This window comes from Bos taurus, chromosome 21, assembly GCF_002263795.3.
Source record: "Bos taurus isolate L1 Dominette 01449 registration number 42190680 breed Hereford chromosome 21, ARS-UCD2.0, whole genome shotgun sequence".
Classification (NCBI taxonomy): Eukaryota; Metazoa; Chordata; class Mammalia; order Artiodactyla; family Bovidae; genus Bos; species Bos taurus.
This window is the reverse complement of record NC_037348.1, coordinates 13142238-13162519: the sequence shown is the minus strand read 5'-3', so window position 1 is coordinate 13162519 and position 20282 is coordinate 13142238. Positions and strand designations below refer to the sequence as shown.

Genomic DNA, 20282 nt, shown 5'->3' with positions numbered 1-20282 from the left:
TTGCAGGCCACTAATTTCTTGAATTTGCAATCCATTCTACTTGAGGTTATTTTAAATTTGGCAATAGAGTTCAATTCATATAAAAATCATGAGATAGCAAGTCCAGGACTTGGTTTTCTCTGGTGCTTTATGAAGACCTAAAGATTTATTTATTTTTTTGTTACTTAATATGCATCTCTTTGATGACATTGTTATAAAAAAATGATTGAAAGAGCCATAAATCTATCAGCAAAATAGGTTAAAACTTTGGCAAAAGAAAACTATGAACAAAATAGAGTGGAAATAAAGGGTTTACAAACGCGTGCCTGACCAATACAATTAAGAAAGCAAGCGTGGCAATAGTAATATTAGATGCACATTACATGAAGGAGACTCCCTAAGGGACAAAGCAGGAAACATAAAAGTACAAGAGCTTCTTATGAAAGAAAATGTCTCAGGTAGACACAAACTTTTACCATGTTTATGTATTAAACAGAAAGAAAATTTTTCTATAAAGTTAAGCAAATTTTTATATTATGAATTAAATGAGAAGTTTATATTTTGTTGCTATTGTTGAACATTCAGTCATGTTCAGCCCTGTGACCCCATGGACTGTAGCTCACCAGTTTCCTCTCTCCATGGGATTTCCCAGGCAAGAATACTGGAATGGGTTGCCACTTCTTTCTCCAGGGGATCTTCCTGGCCTAGGGATAAAACCTGCATCTCCTGCATTGGCATGGGGATTCTTTTCCACTGAGCTATCTGGGAAGCCCTTGTATTATGTAGTCAACAATGTACAGTCTTTGACTAATATTCTGATAGTATTGGGCTTCCCAGTTGGCACTAGTGGTAAAGAACCCGCCTGCCAATGCAGGAGACGCAAGAGATGTGAGTTCAGTTCCTGGGTCGGGAAGATCCTCTGCAGTAGGAAGTGGCAACCCACTCCAGTATTCTGGTTTGGAAAATTCCATGGACAGAGGAGCCTAGCAGGCTACAGTACATGGTGCCACAAAGATTCAGATGCGACTGAGCGCACACTGATAGTATTATTCAATTGATGATATTGATGTCATCCTATTTATACACACAAAAAAGCATACAATTGGTTTTCCAGAGACATGTGCAAAAGTTATTCATAGAACTGTCCACAAATAAAACCTTAATAATGCACAAGAGGAAAGACCAAAAAAGTCACAGTTTTTCCTTAATACAATAAAACTAAAGAATCGAGAGAGTATATACACGGAAAATCTGAAACACTTCCCCCCAATAAGTCCAGGTTCAATAATGGATATAAATCATTTAAAGTAACAAATAGAAAAGCACCCCATACTGAAAGATTTGGGACACAGGTAAAATGTACCCAGAAAAAAAAATGTTTTAACAATTTTTATTAAAATATTACTGAAGGCTTCTGACCACAGGAATGGTGGAGTAAGGAGCTTAAGAATCCACTTCTTCAGAAAAGCAATGAGAATATTGTCAAAAACTGTCAAAATCACCTTTTTGCAGAATTCTGGAAGTGAAAGAAAGTCTTGTTACAATCTGAAGAAAAATGGCTAGATTTTGGTAAGAACGATGAGTTGTGTGGCATTACATCTTGACCTAATACCATACTCAGGATAGATTTGAAAACCAACATCCTAAAAGCCATTGTAGGTACCTGAATGGGTTTGGCGTGCCCCAGACAGTCCATACCCAGGTAATCGATAATCATCACTATTTGACCTGTTGGGCAGCTTGTTGAAAAACTTCATTTTCAGAATTTATCTTTAATTGGCCTGATTTAGCTGCTGTGTCTGAATAGCCTTATTTGTAGTTCATTGATTGGAGAAAAAAAAAAAGTGGCAATTGTCCATTGCAGCTGCCTGAGACAGAATTTCCAGTTGGAACTGACAAAGGCTGACCAAAATCTTAAAAGGAAAAAACAGGAATAAGATGTCTATAGGGGACTTTGAAAAGCTCTCATAAATTCCTGGAAATGTAGTAGGTCACTGTACTCGTCAGGGCCCTCAGAGAAACAGAACCAATAGGAGATATATAGAGAGAGACAGATTTATTGTAAAGCATTGGCTCAGGGGATGATGGGGGCTTGGAAGTCCCATTACCTGCTGACTGTAAGTTGGAGACCCAGGAAAGCAGGTGGTGTGGTTGGAAAGCCTGAGACCCAGAGTGCAAATATTGTAGATTTCAGTTCAAGTCAGAAGGTCTGAGAAGCCAGAATTGCCCAGGGAAGATCAATATTCCAGCAGAGGAACATTTAAGTCATGTGTATAAATGTTAGGTGAGAAAGATTTTCTTAAGGAAGACAGGAAGCCTAGACTCACAAAGAAAGCTATAAATATACTTGATTGCATAAACAGTAAAACATATATACTGACATTAGCAGAACATAGATGAGCAAATCAAATGGATCTTCCGCCTTCCATCAAGCACACTCTCAGCCTGCGAGAACAGCACCCAAATATATTACATTCTTATTTTTGGTACTCTGGTGGCTCAGATGGTAAAGAATCTGCCTGCAATGTGGGCAACCTGTTTGATCCCTTTGTTGGGAAGATCCTCTGGAGAAGGGAACTGCTCCCCACTGCAGCATTTTTGCCTGGAAAATACCCATGGACAGAGGAGCCTGGCGGGCTACAGTCCATGGGGTCACAAAGAGTCAGACACAACTGAGCGACTATCACTTTCAGAAAGGTTACAAGTTAGTAATGTTTAGATATACACTGGGCTTCTCTGGTGGCTCAGACAGTAAAGAGTCCACCTGCAATGCAGGAGACCTGGGTCCGATCACTGGGTGAGAAAGATCTGCTAGAGCAGGGAATAGCAACCCACTCCAGTATTCTTGCCTGGAGAATCCCATGGACAGAGGAGCCTAGTGGGCTACAGTCCGTGATGTCATAAAGAGTCAGACAGGACTGAGGGACTAACACTTTCACTTTCAGATATATAACAACGTGGCAAATATTTTCCATAGTCTGATTCTTGACATTGTACATTGTATTTTTTGCCCTATATGAAATTTTAATTTGACAGGGATTGCTTATCCAAAAAAATAGTAACAAATTATATTCTGATCAGTAAAACATCTGAGTCCTGAATGGACCTACATCCTCAATATCAGACTCTTCTTCAAAATCAAGTTAATTTGATATGTAAATTCTTATCTACCCCAGTTTTGATCTGCATTTTTCCAAATGTGAGCGAAGCAGTTTTTCATACCATTTTTGGCCATTTCAAGTCCCATCACTCATTCATTCAAAAATATTTACTGAGCATGTAGTAGCAGATAAAACAGTGGCTCAGAAATTGAAATGCCTCCTCTTGAATCCTGTCTCCTCTATTCTCTAATATATGACTCTGGCAAGTGATATCAGCACTGCATCTGTGCCTGAATGTCTTCTGTAAAATGAGGCTAATAAGACTATCTATTGCATAGACTGATATTTCGATGTCACCATATTTATACACAAAAAATATACAATTGTTTTTCCAGAGATATGTGCAGCAAGTTATTTATTCATAGAAGTGTTCACAGGGAAAACTTCAATAAACACACGAAAGGAAAGACTAAGTCACAGTTTTTCCTTAATACAATAACACTAAAATAAAGATATCAAGACAGCATATACGTGGAGAATCTGAAGCACTTCCCCCTAAAAAGCCCACGTTCAATAATGAATATAAATTATTTAAAGTAACAAATAGAAAAGCACCCCATACTGAAATTTTTGGAACACAGCTGTATTCTGAAAAAAATATCTTAACAATTTTTATTAAAATATTACTGAAGGCTTCTGACCACAGTTTTGGTGGAGTAAGGAGCTTAAGAATCCACTTCTTCAGAAAAGCTATGAGAATATTGTCAAAAGCTGTCAAAATCACCTTTTTTCAGAATTCTGGAAATGAAAGAAAGTCTTGTTATGACCTGAAGAATAATGGCTAAATTTTGTTAAGAGTGATGAGCTGTGTGGTACTACAACTTGACCTAATCCCATACTCAAGATAGATTTGAAAACTAACATTCTAAAAGCCACTGAAGGTAACTAAATGGATTTGGATGCCCCGGATACCCCATACTCAGATAACCGATTGTCACTATTTGACTTGTTTGGGCAGCTCCTCCAGAAACTTCATTTTCAAGGATTTATTTTTTTTGGTTTTTTTCTTTTCTTTCTTTTTTTTTTTTTTTTCAGCCTAAATATGCTCATTTTCACTTGTCAATTGTACTTCAGTAAAGCTGGAGAAAAACACAGAAAAATCTTCCCGACCCAGGGATCAAACCTGGGTCTTCTACACTGTGGGCATGTTCTTTACTGTCTGAGCCACCAGGGAAGCCTCATTAAGCACAAAGCTGGAGAAAAACATAGCATTCAAACGTTTGTATTTCTAAAGGCATACGTATTATGTACAGGCACATACATACATAAATGTGTCTATAAATAAAATGAAGGGGACTTCCCTGGTTGTTCAGTGATTGAGCCTTCCCCTTCCTACACAGGTGGTGCAGGTTCGATCCTTGGTAGAGGAGCTGAGATTCCACATGCTTAGTGGGCAAACAACCAAAACATGAAGCAGAAGCACAACTGTAACAAAGTCAATAGAGAATTTAGAAATGGTCCACATAAAAAGAAATCTTTAACAAAAATAAAATGAAGGCTGTAACAAATCCAATTATCAGTTATTTAAATTAAAGGACGTTTATTATTCTTAACTTGAGGGCAACAAATTTCTTGAGTGATACTACATGTATCAAATTGTAAGCCTTAGCAAACCTTCATCGTTTGACCCCAGGGAGCCAATTTCTTTGGTATTGGGTGTAAAGTTATTGATAGCTCAACAGCTATTGACAGTTATATATATATATATAGATAGATATAGATATAGATATAGATAAGTATGTGTGCTTAGTCACTACGGTTGTCTGGCTCTTTGTGACCCCCATGGATTAGACCTACCAGTCTCCTCTGTCTATGGAATTTTCCAGGCAAGAATACTGGAGTGGGTTGACATTTCCTCCACCACAGTATCAAATTGAACCCACATCTCCGGCATCTCCTATATTACAGGCAGATTCTTTACCTCTGAGCCACCAGGGAATCCCCATATACATATATGTGTGTGTGTATATGTGTATGTATATCAGCTGCAAAGTTATTGAAAGCTCAACAGCTATTTTTGGAGAGAGAGAGAGAGAGGGACTTCCTGTCTTTCAGAGGCTGAGATTCTTATTTTATTTTGGAAGGGATGGAAAGTTTCTATATCAATTTTCTATTTCTTCCAGTTTCTACAGAACTGGAAGTCCAGGATTTATTTACTTTTAATTGCTGTGATTCAGAAGACAAGGAATAAAGAAACTAAAGGAGATTATTTATTTTCATCTCTTTGGATTGTCTCACTCATTACAATGAACACACACTAATTTTTAATTTCAAAGATATTTTATCATAACATATTTTAAAGAGAAAAATAAATATCACGCAGATATTTTATTGACATGGAAAAATATTAGCGATTACAAAAAGGTATATCTATATTTACCACCACCCCCCACACACACACACGTATTTTCTTAAATGGGGCATAAGTTCAGCTCAGTCACTCGGCACGCCAGGCCTCCCCGTCCACCACCAACTCCCGGAGCGTGCTGAAATGCATGTCCATCGAGTCAGTGATGCCATCCAACCATCTCATCCTCTGTCGTCCCCTTCTTCTCCCGCCTTCAATCTTTCCCAGCATCAGGGTCTTTTCAAATGAGTCAGTTCTTCACATCAGGTGGCCAAAGTGTTGGAGCTTCAGCTTCAGCATTAGTCCTTCCAATGAATATTCAGGACTGTTTCTTTTAGGATGGACTGGTTGTATCTCCTTGCAGTCCAAGGGCCTCTCAAGAGTCTTCTCTAACACCACAGTTCAAAAGCATCAATTCTTCAGTGCTCAGCTTTCTTTATGGTCCAACTCTCACAGCCATGGAAAAACCATAACTTTGACTAGATGGACCTTTGTCGGTAAAGTAATGTCTCTGCTTTTGAATATGCTGTCTAGGTTTGTCAAAGCTTTTCTTCCAAGGAGTGAGCGTCTTTTAATTTCATGGCTGTTGTCACCATCTGCAGTGATTTTGGAGCCCAAAAAGATAAAGTCTGTCACTGTTTCCATTGTTTCCCCATCTATTTGCCATGAAGTGATGGGATTGGATGCCATGATCTTCGTTTTTTGAATGCTGAGTTTTAAGACAGTTTTTCACTTTCCTCTTTGACTGTCAGCAAGAGGCTCTGTAGTTCCTCTTCACTTTCTGACATAAGGGTGGTGTCATCTGCATATCTGAGATTATTGATATTTCTCCCGGCAATCTTGATTCCAGCTTATGCTTCATTCAGCCCAGCGTTTCTCATGATGTACTCTGCATAGAAGTTAAATAAGCAGGGTGACAATATACAGCCTTGACATATTCCTTTCCCAATTTGGAACCAGTCCGTTGTTTCATGCCCAGTTCTAACTGTTGCCTCTTGACCTGCATACAGATTTTTCTGGAGGCAGGTAAGGTGGTCTGGCTTTCCCATCTCTTGAAGAATTGCCCACAGTTTGTTGTGATCCACACAGTCATAGCCTTTGGCATAGTCAATAAGGCAGAAGTAGATGTTGTTCTGGAACTCTCTTGCTTTTTCTATGATCCAGTGGATGTTGGCAATTTGGTCTCTGGTTCCTCTGTCTTTTCTAAATCCAGCTTGAACTTCTAAATCTGGAAGTTCTTGGTTCACGTACTGTTGAAGCCTTACTTGGAGAATTTTGAGCATTACTTTGCTAGCGTGTGAGATGAGTGCAATTGTGTGGTAGTTTGAACATTCTTTGGCATTGCCTTTCTTTGGGATTGGAATAAAAACTGACCTTTTCCAGTCCTGTGGCCACTGCTGAGTTTTCCAAATTTGCTGGCATATTGAGTGCAGCACTTTAACAGCATTATCTTTTAGTATTTGAGATAGCTCAGTGGGAATTCCATCACCTCCACCAGCACACCAAATTGTTAACAATTGTCATCTATGGTGGCAGTAGTATTTTTATTATTTCTTTAGAGTTTTATATGTTTTCAAATTTCCATAATGAGTCTTTATTTTTTTTATAATCATAAGAAAGTCAATGAAGCTATTTAAGGTTTAGAAACAAAAAAGTTTCATTGTAGAGACAGAAGAATAATGAGGCAGAAGACTCAGGAATTTTGACCGGATCGCAAGGCAATTTAAGAGACTGGGAATGAAAGTCAAACCTCAGACACCCAGGAGAGACTCTATTCAGGTCAAGAGGATGGTCTTAGAGGTCTTTACCATTTCATCCATGCTGCTGCTGCTGCTGCTGCTAAGTCGCTTCAGTCGTGTCTGACTCTGTGCAACCCCAGAGACAGCAGCCCACCAGGCTCCCCCGACCCTGGGATTCTCCAGACAAGAACACTGGAGTGGGTTGCCATTTCCTTCTCCAATGCATGAAAGTGAAAAGTGAAAGTGAAGTCGCTCAGTCATGTCCGACTCTTAGCGACCCCATGGACTGCAGCCTACCAGGCTCCTCTGTCCATGGGATTTTCCAGGCAAGAGTACTGGAGTGGGGTGCCATTGCCTTCTCCCATGCTATAGGATCCTGATAGATGTTCTTCGCCTTAAAATATTGTGGTTAAAATGTCTAATTCATTTGATTTCGTTAACATTATTAAAGATAACCACATTGTTACTTTTTGTTGCTGATTTTTTTCAAAATGCTGACACTAATGCTATGCTGACAATTATGCAGAAGACATTCCAAGGGATGTTGTCTCCTGCAAGTCACCACCAGAGCAGTCCATCAAAGCCACTTTCCAGTGTCCTTCCAGCCTCAAGGAGGGCTGTCAAGGACACGGGATTTCTCCACCAATGGACATTGTGGTTGCTTTCGTGTCCTGGCTATTGTAAACTGGGAATCATACTTCAGAGCCTTCCATTAGGAACTGGGGACCCAAAGTCCTGCCTTCACAGCTCTTTCAAAATGAAGCAAAGAGTGTAAATCACCTGATGGGCTGCCTGCTAGAGCAAGGCACAATAAAAACAGAGCTATCTGGTCCTTTCCATTTCAAGTCAAAGTTGGAGAGAAATTGTGGTAGCTATTGAGAAGTTGAATTATAATCCTAGGGACAAGATGTCTTATTAGTTAGATATTTTAGACGAAGCTATGAGCAAAAATTTCTATCAACATATAAAATTGGTAAAGATAAATTTTTTCTTCAGTGGAGTAGAAAAATTTTTGACTAGACTTATCTTCTCAGGAACTATACTTAATATTTTGTAATAACCTATAAGGGAAAATAATCTGAAAAAGAATATATATATATTTGAATCACTTTGTTGAACACTTGAAACTAACACAGCATTGTAAATCAACTATGTCAAAGTGAAAGTCTCTCAGTTGTGTCCAATTCTTTGTGACCCCATGGACTGTAGAGTCCATGGAATTCTCCAGGCCAAGAATACTGGAGTGGGTAGCCTCTCCCTTCTCCAGGAGATCTTCCCAACTCAGGGACCGAACCCAGGTCTCCCGCATTGCAGGCAGATTCTTTACCATCTGAGCCACCTCCAACCAATAAACAATGAAAAGAGCAGTCTTGGAAAAAATATGGTGAAAGAGGATTATACTTCACAAGGTGGAAAATGGCCAGGTTGAGAGGGCAGTCACTTAAAATGATGCCGTCCGTGAAGAGGTACAGGCAAGCGGCAGATGCGAATGACATCTCTGTGAAGCCTCCGTGGAGCATGAGAGGCAGCACAGAGCCACTGCTGTGGTGTGAGGCTGTGGGGAAGGAGACATCTGAAGAAAGAAACATTTCTGTAAACGCAAGCGGTTTTGTGGTGTCCTATATGTGATGTGCTCTCTTTCATTGCTTTTTTAAGAATCCAGGAAAAGACTAATATTACTTGAGTGTTTCTTTAGGATGCTGACCTTCAAAACTTCTTTGCAATGTGTTCTTGACAATGAAGACTTCTGATTTATGCTGTTTCTAATTGGATTTAATCAAAACAGAGAACAAGTTGATCACAGAATTCTGGAGATGGAAGAAATGGTGGACCAACTTCTTACGGCAGTAAGTTCATCTCTGACATTCAAGTTCATGATAATGTGATTTCCACTGACTTTCCAGCCATGACCCTTGCCCCCTAGTTCTTCCTCCTGCACCAGGTAAGGGCTGCTCTTGCAGGGCTGTGTTGTGAGTATGTTCTTGCTTCCACCGCCTTGCCTTCCTCTTTCTTCCATAGGAATTGCTTGTGTGTCTCTCTCTCTTCAGATTGTAACATGCTACGTATGCCTTTCCCCAGATGCCTGCGCGCTTTGCTCCCTCACGTCTCCCTGTTTCTGTTCAAATGCCACTTACCCTCCACGTTTTCTGCTCTCCTGGTGTTTCTCTCTAGAACCAGTCATGACCTGACATTACAGTATATCTTTGTTTAGCGTTTATCTTCTGTCTGGCCAATCAGCATGTTAACTCTACATAACTGGGATGTCTTCCTTTTTTTCCTTGTTATATCTCTAGCATCTGGAACAATTTGTCTTCAGTAAGGAGTATTTTGGGACTCACTCACAAAGAAATGAGGCAGTTCAAGCTGAAGTCTTCTTTAACTTTTATATTTTCCCAATAGCTAGTACAAGATCTAGCATAGTAGAAACTTAAAGATTATTTATTGAATGAATGCTAGCCTCCCAAAATATTAGAATAGGAGGGCAGTTATTGCATGGTAAGATGTATCTTTCTTTGAGAGTTCCCTGGTGGTCCAGTGGTTAAGACTCCATACTTCCAGTGCATGGGGCACAAGTTGGATCCCTAGTTGGAGAACTAAGATCCTACATGCCAGAGGTATATATATCACATATATATATATATATATATATATATATATATATATATATATATATATATCTCTCTCTCTCTCTCTCTCATATGTACCAAAAGAATGCTTCCTCATCTGGATTAAAGTACATTATTTTTTTAAAGTCACTATTAAATTCATTATTTTTGAATGGTAAGTCTCTGGATGGCTTTTTTCATTAATGCTTTTTTGAGTTTTCCACTTTTCTGTTAAATCAGGCTGTGCTTCTATAATCAGCACAAATACAAGTGCTATAAAAATTGACTATTTACTAGTTTAAAAAATACAAAAGGAAATTAAATGCATTTTAGATTTCACTCTGCCCCAACCTGACTACTGTGGTGCTGTCATCCAGGTGAACTCCTAAAAGAATTTGCAGCATCTGGGTGTAACTAATGCCCAGCCTGTATCCCAGATCCACCCAGTCAGAGCTAGTAAATTTAGTCAGGAGGTGCTTTGGCATTGGGAACTGACTTGCTCATTGTATTGTGCAATCATGTTGCTTTTTCTACACAGGAAACTCAATCTCTGTCCAAATTCAACTACTTGATCAAACTCATTTAAATAGTAGTAGTTTACTTTTGAAAAGTTGGATTTTTCTTCTTTTTTTTTTTTTCTTTTCTGCAGCTGTCTTGGCAATATCCGATTCCAGGCTGGGCAGGAAGTATCCTAGTCAGAAACGAGGTGAAGTAGTTTTTCTGATGGGGTTCCCAATCCTCCCACAAGGACTGCTTCCCCTGGAGCGGTCTGCCTCCTTCAACAAATAGTCTGTAGAGAGCAGGAGGTTGTATGTAATGGGATTCAATCAAAGACCTTCTCTAGCCCATTCTCGACTATATTTGAAAAAAAATGACAGTCATTGGCATAGGTCCTGTCTTCTTTAACATTCTCAGTAAATTAGCAATTCCCAGAAAACTACTTTTGTGGGAATGGGAAGAAATAGACCCAGAAATAGACCAAGAAGCAGGGAGATGTGTGCTGTACCTATGACAGCACACAATTTTGTAAGATATGCCTAGACAAGTCCGGAACTGCCCTGCCTGCCCACCTTAAAAAAAATTTTTTTTTTAAAGGAAAATGCTGGATTCTGAAGACAAATTTTGGTTCACTACTCTAAATAATAAAGTTAATCTTTTTCCTCCTTTTTTTTAAAATTTTTTCCTTTACCTTTCTCTTTTTGTTCGGTGGGGGCAGTTGGGAATGTAGCTTATCTGTAATAATCACATGGTTACTCAGCTTTTCTCTTCTCTGCAAAGAAAATGTATTTCCTGTTTCTAAACAAAGATGAGTTAAATGTGACTGGTTTGAAGTGGACTTACCACGAGATGGTCTGTTAGAAGTCATGAAGCAACTCAATAGACTGATTGGACTGTGATTGGGTTTATCCAGGATACAGTGATACTTTTCTGGTATGAAGAATAATAAAGTGGTGAAAATAACATGTGAAAAGACCTGAATTGAATTAGCAAAACTGCAAATAATTCAGTGCAAGTAAAGAGAATCATAGATGTGATTAAAGTGTCAGGAAGCCAGACAGGAGATTTGATGAGATACTGAAGCTCTAAAGATTGTGTGGTTTGGACTTTATCTTGAAGACAGCATCTGCCAATGAAGCAATATTAGCAAAATGATATTTGAGTTTTAGAAGGATTTCCATGGACAATGAAACTGAATGTTGGGGGAGGCTGAAGGTCAAAAAGATCAAGTAAGAAAATGAAGCAATAATCCAGGTGACCTGAATCTCAGCTTGTTAATTTAAATTCCTACTCATTTGTCTTTCACACTAGGATGATTTAATTTTAATTTTGAGGCAATGAAAGTAAAAATGTTAGTCGCTCAGTTGTGTTTGATTCTTTGCAACCCCCTGGGCTGTAGCTCATCAGGCTCCTCTGTCCATGGAATTCTCTAGGCAAAAATACTGGAGTGGGTAGCCATTCCTTTCTCCAGGATGTCTTCCCAAACTAGGGATTGAACTTGTGTCTCCGGCATCACGGGCAGATTCTTTACTGTTTGAGTGATGAAGTAGAAGAAAATTCCTTGGGAAAGGAGAAATAATTGTGAAAAATATTGAGTTTCAATAGCATTCAGACCATAGCTATGAAAGTTTTCATGGAGAATGGAATCACAGAGGTCTTAGAGGAGGAGGTGAAGAAAAATGCATAATTTTATCTCTGAATGATCCCACATACACACCATGCAATGCCATTTCCATGCATGTGAGCAGCTCTCCACCAACTGTCAGAGGTGTATGGGGCTCCAGGTCCAACTCTGCATGTAGGGTATCTTACCTGAACCTTCGTGGTGTGAACATTCCTATGACATAAGATCAAAATGGGCAAGGATGCAGTAGCATTTCTCAAGCACCTCAAGCATTCCAGTACTAAGCCATCTAACAACATCTTACCTCAGTGATTCATCTCCAAAGTGTGTATACCATAATGAAGAAACTGGGGCTCAAAGATGATGCCATTTGCCTGAGAAAACAAAGCCAACCTATGTGAATCTTGCATTCCTCTTGTAGACTGAACTGGTCCCAACACACAGCTCCACACAGATGTCTCAGGGCCCACATCTGAGCTCACACTACCCCTGGAGTCAGAAGAAGCAACAAACAATTCACTTTCTTTCTAGATTAGCATAGGAATTTTAAGTACAAGTTCTGGAGTTAGGTAAACTTGGGTTCAAACCTAAGGTTTGAGACTTGCTATCTGACTGATAATAGGCAAAATATTTAATCTCTTTAAGCCTTGGTTTCCTCATCTACAAACTGGAATGATCATAGAGAGTATCTCACGGGAATATTCTGAGAGTTAATGTGTGATGGACTTAAAACACTAGTGGAATATCTGGGACATGGTAACTGCTCATAGATGTGACCTAATACCTGTTACCTTCTCAATGACTTTCCACTCTACTGTTTCTATCATAAAAGAATCAACTCATGTGTGATGTGAATTTAAATCAAGAATTAATGGGATTTTCCACAGTTAGCTGAAAATTTTATTTCTGCAAGAAAAATCACTTGAAAGCAACAAACTTTTACTTCCAATGTCTTTTCTCTCCTTTCCAATTGCTCTTATTTCTGTAGTGAGGAACTGATGGGCTTTTTGCTGCTCAATTTATTCAAACTCCACAATCCTTCTTTATCGCCTTGCTTTGCTCAATAAACCTGAGGGATTTTGTTCACATCTCTACTACAGCGTGTATGTTGCTGTGATGACAGAAAGTAAGACTGGGTTATAATGCAATAGGGCCATAACTGTTGAGACATCCTTTAATCATCCCAAGCTTCAATTTCCTCTTCGGTTAAATGAAATCTATCCTACATATCTCACCACTATTATGAGGATCAGATACAGCAGTGGTTGCGCACGTTATAAAACTTAAAGTTCAGTAAAAATAAAAGCTCTTTGCATTATTTTATCACTGTTATATGATAAGGGAGAAGCCATAGGTTAAAATGATCACCCACCTGTTCTAAATGCTAGCTCCTATGGTAGGGAATTACTGAAAGAGCATGTTTAGACTGGAAATGACATTCCTTTAAAAAGAGCAAAGGAATGGCTTATTTAAAAAGCCATTGTTAAACTTCTGCTTTGTTAAACTTCATTAGAAAGAGAAAGAAGCAGAGGGTTGACCATGACAGATCTTGGGGAAATAAATGAGAAAAGACTCACATACGCCTGATTCGGTTTGGCTTGAAAGTGAAGGTGGAAGTCGCTCAGTTGTGTCCGACTCTTCGCGACCCTATGGACTGTATGAGTGAGTGAGTGAAGTTGCTCAGTTGTGTCCGACTTTGCAACCCCATGGACTGTAGCCTACCAGGCTCCTCGGTCCATGGAATTCTCCAGGCAAGAATACTGAAGTGGGTTGCCATTTCCTTCTCATTGCAGGCAGAGTCTCTACCACTGAGTCACCAGGGAAGCCCAGTATAGTATATAGTATAAGCTATTGTTTACAGTATTTGCTGACTTTCGTGGTGTAATATTCCCATTGTGGTCTATTTCAAGCAACAAGATGACCTCACCAAATGTGGAAAAGATTCACATTATCACAGAAATCTATAATCTTTGCATCATGAAATTACAATAGTTATATATGTTCTTTAAATATTAATAAAATGTAGTAAGATAGCAATTAATGAGTCTTGAGTATTGACTTATTCACTATGATTTCTTTCAAAGTAAGCTAATTAAAAAATAATAATAATGGCTATATTTAACAATTGACTTGCAAAATCCCTGAAGATTAAAAACCCACTCTCCTGAGCTACTGAAACTTGACTCCTACTAGCGACTGGTCCTCAGTAGTCCTTTCCACGTAAAGAGGATGCTCATATATAAGATTTTGAGAATGCATGCAAAGTACTTGGTAAACAGTGTCTAGTTTTTAAATGTCATTAAGAAAAAATTCAGGGCTCTGTGCTCTGGTCCATGTTGCATCTTGACTGAGAACCATCAACAGACCCCTAGTGAACTTCCTTCCCTACAGCATAACACTTTCTTGCATCTGAAAGCCACATACAGGGACTTCCCTGGTGGTCCAGGGGTTAAGACTTCGTCTTCTAAAGCAGGGAGTGTGGGTTCAATGCCTGGTCAGGGAACGAAGATCCCACATGCCTGTGGCCAAAAAACCAAAACATATACCAGGAGCAATGTGGTTTTTCCTATGGTCACGTATGGATGTGAGAGTTGGACTGTGAAGAAGGCTGAGCACTGAAGAATTGATGGTTTTGAACTGTGGTGTTGGAGAAGACTCTTGAGAGTCCCTTGGACTGCAAGGAGATCCAACCAGTCCATTCTAAAGAAGATCAGCCCTGGGATTTCTTTGGAAGGAATGATGCTAAAGCTGAAACTCCAGTACTTTGGCCACCTCATGCGAAGAGCTGACTCATTGGAAAAGACTCTGATTCTGGGAGGGATTGAGGGCAAGAGGAGAAGGGGATTACAGAGGATGAGATGGATGGATGGCATCACTGACTCAATGGACATGAGTCTAAATGAACTCTGGGAGTTGGTGATGGACAGGGAGGCCTGGCGTGCTGCGATTCATGGGGTCGCAAAGAGTTGGACACGACTGAGCGACTGATCTGATCTGATCTGAATATTGTAATAAATTCAAGGAAGACTTTTAAAATGGCCCACATCAAAAAAAAATCTCAGAAAAAAACTTAAAAAATAAAAAATGTAACATAATGAAATTATTTCTGGTATGATAGAATATGAATCTCCGATATCACATTAGTGTTTGATGCTGATAGAAAAGGATAGATTATTACACAATTAATAAATCCACTTCTCTTGTCTCTGGAATACACATTTCTATAGTCATTAGAAGTCTCTTTAAAGATCAGTCTCAAAAACAAGCTTTTTATCCCCACTTGCCTCATTTCACTTTTCCCATTAGTAGCAGTTTAAAAATTCTTCTAAACTGCAGTTCTCATTATGCTTTTCTTCCTTTCTGCAGACTAGGGTCTTTATTCTCCTTATTCTAAAGCTTTAATATTTGAAATTAGTCTCATAAATTTAAAAAGGACACCCACATGGTTGATTATTTTAAAATTCAATCAAATGGATTTTTTTTTAACCCTTTCTTGAAAGCAGTGGGGGAGTAATGGATAAATGTATAATCAACTGCATAAAATTTGACAGACAGATATTTTATAATATTGCCATGTGGGAGTTCAAATACCAGATGCTTTTTATCATGACAATCCAGTTCAATTCCCCAACCAAGAGAAAAGAGTACAGCACATTTGAGGACCAGCTGCAGGGACCTAACTCTGTCTCGCTGCCAACAGCAAAGCCGAAACACAGAATCCCAGCCTGAAATAGAGACAAGGGGCTTTGTGAGCTCACACAGACAGAGATTTTAATGACAGGCTATTAGGACATCTTCTGTTTGTCTCCCATATGCTCAGTTGAAGAACTGGAAAATAAGTCTGCAGCAATTTGAAGTGCCAAGCAGCTAAAATCACTGGGCCACCTGTGTACTTTGATGATCCCTGCTTTAAGGCAGTTTCTGGCTAACAGGACTTGGAAAAGTCAGAGCTGTCTGCTCCTTTTCAATGAGACATTTGCCAGTGGGGGTCAAGAGGCCCAGACAGAGGGAACTGTCCTTAGATTTAGTGCCTTTCCAAATTGGAACCCACCAGGTTTAGGGCAGTTGATCCCCAACCTCAGGAATGGGAGTCTGATCTTCTGTTCACCAGGGTCTACCTGAAGCTGACATTCAGAAGTAGAGACACGACTTTGCAGGTCTGTGTAGCATAAGGTGTAGATCTGGAAGCAATATACTAAATCCAGAGGAAGCTATGGGCAAAATCTTGATGAGAATGCCACCTATAATGTGGGGTGACAAGAAACCAATAGAGTGAGGAGACAGAGAAGAATGGAATCCTACTGATTTCAGTAGAATTTCTCCTCCTTTAAAAATGATGGGAATTTTCCAGTTTGAACATTGAACCACAGGACCACACTTGTGAGTAGGAATCAGGAAACCATTGTTGAGTAAGGTACAATGGGGCAGTCCTGTTTCCATTTCCCAACTACAGTGTACAGTTCGGAGCTCACCGAGTTGCTCCAGGTACCCAGCTGGCTACTTGGACAGGACCACAGCCTTGCGAAGAAGGCTGGCTATTTCAGAGGCCAGGTTCAGGGTCTATAACACAGGACCCAGCCCACAGAGGCTCAGGATTTTCCACAAGGTGCCACTGCAGTCAATGACTGCCTAAGAAATTCTTTCCCAGTCTCTGTTCCGTTTCCCAGGGAGGGCTGGTTCCCTTCTTTTCCCATCACTCAGTTGCCTCTCACCATGGACCATAAGTTAAGTAAAGTAAGTAAAGTGCTCATATACTCAGTCGTGTCTGACTCTTTGCAACCCCATGGACAGTAGCCCACCAGGCTCCTCTGTGCATGGGATTCTCCAGGCAAGAATACTGGAGGGGGTTGCCATTTCCTCCTCCAGGGCATCTTCTCAACCCAGAGATTAAACCTGCATCTCTTACATCTCCTGCATTGGCAGGAGGGTTCTTTACCACTAGCATCACCTGGGGAGCTACCACAGACCATAGTGAAGCCGCTCAGTCATGTTCGACTCTTTGCGACCCCATGGACTGTAGCCCACCAGGCTTCTCCGTCCATGGGATTTTCCAGGCAAGAATACTGGAGTGGGGTGCCATTTCCTTCTCCAGGGGATCTTCCCAACCCAGGGATAGAACCCAGGTCTCCCACACTGCAGGCAGACACTTTACCCTCTGAGCCACCGGGGAAGAATACCACAGACCATACATCACCTCTAATTTTCTATGGAGCTTCCTGCGACTCCAAGCATCTCTGGTCCTGTTTCTTGGGTTTGATGAGGCATCCAAGCCCTCAAAGCACCTAAATTTCATGAACATCCCTTCCTATTCATGTTGCTTCCAGGCTAACAAAGGCAGTTTGAAAGTTGTCCTCTACTCCACCCTCTTGGCAGTGTGTCTTACAACAGTCATTCCCAGATAAAGAATTTGTTGCTGGGAGAAATGTTAGCCAGGCTGAGGGACAGGCCTGGAGTCACACGAAAGAGGAAAGAGAGCAGCCTAAGGGTCAGCTCTTAAGGAGCCAACTGTGTAACCTTATGGGACCTCGATTTCCTCCCCTTAGACGGTAAGAGGCAATGATGCAATAGAGTTCAATTTTTTTTCTACCTTCAGACACGTTTATTAAATTGGAATATCATTCAGTATTTAAGTCTGTTTTTTCAGAGATCACATGGAACAGATTGATTTAAAGCCCTGGCAGCCCACTGGGTCTCCCCCTCATCTTCCTGGGTCTTCCAAAGCACCTCTGCATAACCTAGGAACTTCTCAGAATCCCATGTAAAACCCACAGAGCTGGGTGCTCTATAAATTTGTTACATCATGACCATGTTAATGTGGAGATCACATTAACAGGAGCTGAGACTCCAACCAAGTCTTTGTATTGCACCTTCTATCCCAGCACCTCTTCTTTATCCCAGACTGTTTCCATCCCTGGGCCCACTCCACTGAGTTTGGAGCAGTAGGGTCAGGAAAAGTCAAGTTTACACTTTCAGGAGACATATGACAGAATCACACAGCCTTGCCCTGGGTTTGGGGGCAACAACTAAGCTTTGGGTTCCCAGTTCAGATTTACAAGCGGGAGCTCAGAAGCACCTAATTGCAGAAGACTCTCGAGAGTCCGTTGTACTGCAAGGAGACCAAACAAGTCAATCCTAAAGCAAATTAACCCTGAATATTCACTGGAAGGACTGATGTTGAAGCTGAAGCCTCAATACTTTGGCCACCTGACGCGAAAAGCCAACTCACTGGAAAAGACCCTGATGCTGAGAAAGATTGAAGGCAGCAGAGGAAGAGGTGGTTGGATGGCACCACTGAGTCCATGGACACAAGTTTGAGCAAACTTCAGAAGACAGTGAAGGACAGGGAAGTCTGGCTTGTTGCAGTCCATGGGGTTGCAAAGAGTCAGACATGACTTAATGACTGAACAACAATAACAACTCTAAAGCACCGATGGCCTTGGAATAGTTCTCCATGCAGTCATCTGAAAAGCTTTGCCCACCTCTCTATCTTTCACCTCAGGCCCTCACATTCACAATGTTCCAGACACTATGGCCTTCCTTCACTTCCTAAAGCTAAAACACCTTTGGATGACAAAGCTGTTGCATATCTTATCCCTTCTGCACGGAGCACATTTCCCTCTTCTGGCTTTTTGCCAAATAAACTTCTACTCCATCATTGCAGTGGCAGCTCAATTGTCCCTTCTCCTGGGAAAGACCTCTCTGACTGTTAAGTCCACATGGAAGCCATCTGTTGTTCATGCTGACCATCAAATGCAGCTCTCATCCATGGCCCTTGGCCAAATGTGGTTTTACAGTCTGCAAACCTACCTTTGCAAATAATCTGCCTGATTATTTGATAAGTATGCAGCTTTCCCCCTAGACCAGGGGTTGGAAAACTACAGCTCGAGGTCCAAATCCAGTCCCTTGCCTGTTTCTGCAAAGCTTTGCTGGAACACAGACATGCTTCCTACTGTGAGTATCACCCACTGCCGCCCTTGCACTACAACAGCAGAGCTCAGCAGTTAGGATGGAAGCTGTATTGTCTCCAGAGTCCCAAATTCCTGACCCTTTACAGGAAAAGTTTGTCAATTGTTTACTTTAGACCATAAGAATTATTTTAAAAGTATGTTTATTTTGTCCATCATTTTATCCTCCTGGACCTAACACAATTCCTGGCATATATTTCTGGCATAATTAATATATGTTCAATGAATGATTCAGGGGGGAATCCACAAGAATCATTAGTTATATGGGTATAATGTAGACAGAATCACAAACAAACAAACAAAAAAATTGTATCAATTAGTTGTATGGGTATAATGTAGTCAGAATCACAAACAAACAAACAAACGAAATTGTATCAAAGAACGAAAGCCCTGTTTTTGTTCTTTGTTTTTTAGGGTTTTCTTCCAGTTGTGCATAATTAATATATGTTCAATGAATGATTCAGTGGGGAACTCCACAAACATCATTAGTTGTATGGGTATAATGTAGTCAGAATCGCAAATAAAGAAACAAACAAATTTTATCAGTAGCTTAAGAAAGAAAGCCCTGTTTTTGTTCTTTGTTTTTTAGGGTTTTCTTCCAGTTGTATTAAGATATAATTGACAGAGAGCACTGCATAAGTTTAATGAGTACAGCTTACTGGCTTGACCTACACACATCGTGCAGTGATTATGACAGTGAAGTGATTATTCACAAGTTAAGTGAACATTCATTGTCTCATACAGACACAGTAATAAAGAAATAAACAAACTTTTTTGTCTGGTGAAAACCATAGGATTTACCCTCTTAATAATATTCATGTATAACAGAGAGTAATGTTAATCATTTTTATCACATTATACATTGCATCCTTAGGACTTATAACTGGAATTTTGTATATTTTTGACTGTGAACAAAAGCCCTGTCTTTGAAAGGCATTTTTATTTGTTAAATTCTTTATCATTATCAAAACAAGCAAAAACTAGAAAATATATGAGTGAATGATTGTGTTATTCAAGTTATTAGAGTTGGATTAGAGTTGATATTAGAGTTGGATTGATCGAAATTAAAAACCGATCTGGTATAGGGCTAAAATATAAAATCCTAATCAACCAGCCAAAGCAAATTGTTCCACACAGGACATAATGCCCTTAATTTGCCAGCCAGTGATTCAGCCTTTTTAAATGAGACGTGTAACTCACTGATGCTAGTTTTTAATACTATTATGAAACATGATTTGTTCCCAGTTGGTTTTAAAATACTTTTATTTTTCTGTTACATAAATGGTCTAAGTTATGAATAAAATAATCACATTGCCAATTCTCCCATTCCATGGCTAGGCATGCATAGGTATCAATTTTCCCT

General features: G+C 39.9%; 1 long non-coding RNA gene across 2 annotated transcripts in view; it reads right to left on the bottom strand.

Moving 5' to 3' along the window:
* Nucleotides 1-5178: 5178 nt before the first annotated feature.
* Nucleotides 5179-20282, bottom strand: part of LOC104975324 (uncharacterized) — a 65904-nt gene continuing 50800 nt past the window's right edge. For both annotated transcript variants that reach the window (XR_813962.4, XR_009492092.1), the window contains 2 exons: nucleotides 12259-12328; nucleotides 5179-12167 (listed from right to left, as the gene is read on the bottom strand). This is a non-coding gene — a long non-coding RNA (uncharacterized lncRNA). The remainder of the gene's footprint in view (nucleotides 12168-12258; nucleotides 12329-20282) is intronic.